The sequence below is a fragment of the Perca fluviatilis genome, chromosome 24 (assembly GCF_010015445.1).
Source record: "Perca fluviatilis chromosome 24, GENO_Pfluv_1.0, whole genome shotgun sequence".
Lineage (NCBI taxonomy): Eukaryota > Metazoa > Chordata > Actinopteri > Perciformes > Percidae > Perca > Perca fluviatilis.
In genome coordinates this window covers 19,139,249-19,143,021 of record NC_053135.1, presented here as the reverse complement: position 1 = coordinate 19,143,021, position 3,773 = coordinate 19,139,249, and the positions used below count along the sequence as shown (strand labels likewise).

Sequence of the window (3,773 nt, the reverse complement as noted above, 5' to 3'; positions counted from 1 at the left end):
AAAAAGAAAGAAAGGAAGGAAGAGGCTGAAAATTCATTCGGGGCGGAGGGGTTTCTCTGCGGGGCGAGCCTCGCACCTTGACGGTTAGTGATGGTTTGCTTAACGTCTCCTCTGATGAGGTTAAGGACGTGTCACTTTGTCTTTGGCCGAGCTTTAATCAGGCTCCAGCCGGCCCCTCTGGCACGAGCCGAGGCTTCGCCGGCGCGTAACTGACCGCTGATTTAGAATGATATGATTACACCTACACCGGCATGCTGCGCTGCACTGTGAATTAGCCTCCCCCTCTCTAGAAAATGTGTAATGAGCGATGTTCCCTGCACCCAGCTGGGGCCCCGCGGACTCAGCCATGAGCTGGCATCCTAATCAGCCGTCAGCCCCCCAAAAAAAAGCTGCTGTTGCCGGCGCATTAGAATCTGTGTTTGTGCATATCGAAAGATATCCACAAACTGCATTGGCTAAACATATAACTTCGGAAATTTATCCTCAAAGGAAAGGGGGGGGGAGAACAGATGGACAGACTAACAGACTGACAGAGAGCATTTCCTTTGAGTCTTGAAGGAAATCACTGTCATCACGTGAAAGCTTTTTGCAACTAGTAGGTTGAGTGTGTTTCATCTGACGGGTTCAGTGCTTCTCTGTGAGTGGAGCAGCAGGAACGTCAGACTCGATTCTCTACATTATCGGAAAAAAATATAGAAAACAGGACAGGTTTTGGCACCTCTAAGCAGAGAAAAAACACCAAGAAATGATCACTTGGCTTATCAAGTTTTTTTGCATTTACCTGGTGTGTGTGTCAGTGTTACTTTGTGGTGGCCAGGACTCAGTCGGTCGCCACGTTCTTCTTCTGCAGAGAGATACTCCATTCTCTTAGCACTGATGAACACAAATAACCAGAGGAGGAAAGCTGATCAGAGCAAAGCAAGAATCTAAGACATGACATTTTCACACTAGAAAGACAAGAAGGAAGACATTTTACTCTTACAAAAACATGCCCTGGTCTTCAACAGGTTACAACAGACATTTGGAAGCTTCCTGCCATTTTATATTCATCCTATCAGTACAGGAAAACAACTTTGCACATATACAACGTGAGACAGGTGCATCGGAGGGGGGGGGGGGGGGACAAGCAGGTCAAAAGTTGCAAAGAAAACTCACACATACTGTCTAACTTGCAAAAAATATATAAAGTTTAAAAGTAGGCAGCATTCAGGTACTAGAGCATCTTCAGGTAAATGGTGTTGCATCCTGAGAAGCCATCTTTTGTAGGAGGGGACTGGTTTTTTTGTGCACCAATCAACAACTTCCACATGGAATTCAGGCATAAATACATAAAATTCTTTCACATATCCATTACTATAGATGGAGTTTAAACTTAAATACAACACCCTCTATAGCACGTGACCAACTCAAGGCCCGTGGGCCAAATCCGGCCCCTTGCAGATTTTGATCCGGCCCACAATAATTTAGGTTCACAACACATTTTGGCCCACCTAGTTTTTGGGGCGCTTTTTTTTTTCTATGATGGCTGAGGAAGTTTTTTAACTGACTCTTTTAGGGATTTATGTCAACCAAAGTGTTAGTGAGAAGACTATATGAGACATGCAGTAATACAGTCAAAGGTGTTTGACTTTTTCCCGATTAAATAAAGCATGTCAAACTAAACGTGTCTGGCCCTTATTGTGATTCATGTTTTCCAGTGTGGGTTTTAGTGAAGTTACACTGATCTCATAAAGTGGCACATTATGACACGCCAATTTGTATGCCATTTTTGCGTGTTATAAAGACGCATAATCTCTTTTTAGCGTGTTTATCAACGCCGTTCAGCCGCCATTGACCTACATTACGTATGAATTTACGCCGTAGGGAGTAGTATGAAAGGACGTAAGTCTGCGGGGGCTGGTTGGGGTGGTGGATGGGTAAAACACAGGACTTTCACCCAGGAGAGCTGGGATTGCGTCCCGCGTGTGGTATTTTTCAAACAGTTTTTTTTTTCTTCCTTTTTAAAAAACCTTCCTCAATGTTTCTTTCCTAAACCCAAACCATTTTTTTTCCTAAGCGTGTGACATTGGTCACCGTCGTGTTTTTGTGTTACTAAAGCCTTTCCCAATGTTCCTCTCCTAAACCCAACCTATTATTTTATTTTTACACGCGTGTGACTTTGTTCTTGTGATAGCACGGCACGTTCTTGCGAGAAGACGCAGATAAGAGGCTTTAGGAAAGTGGCGTGTGTGTTTACGCAAAGTCATGATGCCACGTTAGAAGTTAAGTTTGACACCCCTGCTCCACAGTAACCATAATGTAAATCATTTACATACTTAACATAATTTTTTGTGTGAGTTAATTATACAGAAATGGAAATCAATCTACTATAGATTGCTCCGATATGATATATATTATGTTATTATGTTATATATATTATTATAGAGTGTTGTATTTTAGTTTAACTCCATCTATAGTAATGGATATGTGAATAAATGTTATGAGTTTATGCCTGATTTCATGTGGAAGTTGTTGATTGGTGCACAAAAAAAACCAAAAAAAAAACAGGCCCCTCCTACAAAAGATGGCTTCTCAGGATATAACACCATTGGACTGAAGATGGTCTAGTACCCAAATGTTTAAATGTCCATTTAAAGAACAAACGAAGGGATTGGAGGATGCAACATATAAAAAAGGATGCCAGTCAAAAGATTAACAATTAACCAACAAGCTTTATTAAATAATGCAAAAATATTCCCAAAAGTAGCAAACAAAGAGAAACAAAAAAGGGACTGGAGACCCCAGCCAAAAACAAGAGATGGGAACACGCTGGACCAACCTCGCAGTGGGCAGTCGCTCCCTGCAGCTCCCCCCGTCTCCCCCTTAATTACCTTAAGTGTAAACTAATCCTAGAACAAACAAAAGAGATGAGTAACTGAACTAACCTCCAGCCCAAACTAACAAGAAAGTAAAAGAACAAAAGTCCAGCACCTTGGATGGATGCACAGAAGTCAGGAAACACAAACCTGCTGGGGAGGAAACTCCTCACTAGTGTGCTGCTGGTGTGCTCTCCATGTGCCTCTGTCCCTTCACTCTCTGCATTCTTATCACCTCCCCCACTCTACCTGAGCACTGATTACACTCAGGTGTGCAACCGGCTGAGGGAGGAGGGCAGAACGAGGGACAGAGAGACAGAGGGAAAAACATCTCACACACACACACACACACACACACACACACACACACACACACACACACACACCAGAGTTTTCTTTGCAATCTTCAACATATCAAAAAGTAAATGTGGGGAGCAACTGGGATTATAGAATTGATTCTAACCATGTGTTATGATACTATGATGAAACCTGTTGGACCACTGAGGGTAACATTTCTAATACTCACACGTCCCCCTCAGTGAGTGTGTGTTCTTTATTCCCACAGTTTCTGATCACGTTGACAAACTGGACTAGAATCCATTGGGGGGGGGGGGAACAAAAAATAAAAATCAAACTTTATTTAAATGATCAATTATTGCAAAGCGTCAGCCAGCAGGGGGCTCATCAACAGGAACTATGTGAAAGGCTCATTGGCTTCTGGCCAAGCTTGAAAAATTGATGCAAATATGTCCTCAATGCTCATTTAAAGCCTTTCAGTTATTCTGGCTGATTAGACTCTTTTCCGGAGCTCATTAGGTCACAAATTCTTTCTACCAATAAGGATGACAAAGGTGTCATTTGTCCCGCCCTAATACATGCAACGACACTAACAGTGGACTCAGGAAGATGTCAATCACT

The 3,773-nt window shown here is 42.6% G+C and overlaps 1 long non-coding RNA gene across 1 annotated transcript; it reads right to left on the bottom strand.

Annotated features, from left to right (window-relative positions):
* Positions 1 to 574: 574 nt before the first annotated feature.
* On the bottom strand, positions 575 to 3,157 carry LOC120554064. Its single transcript, XR_005638302.1, has 3 exons — positions 3,006 to 3,157; positions 782 to 873; positions 575 to 672 (listed from the first exon to the last, which is right to left on the bottom strand). It is a non-coding gene; the product is annotated as an uncharacterized LOC120554064 (long non-coding RNA).
* Positions 3,158 to 3,773: the final 616 nt, after the last annotated feature.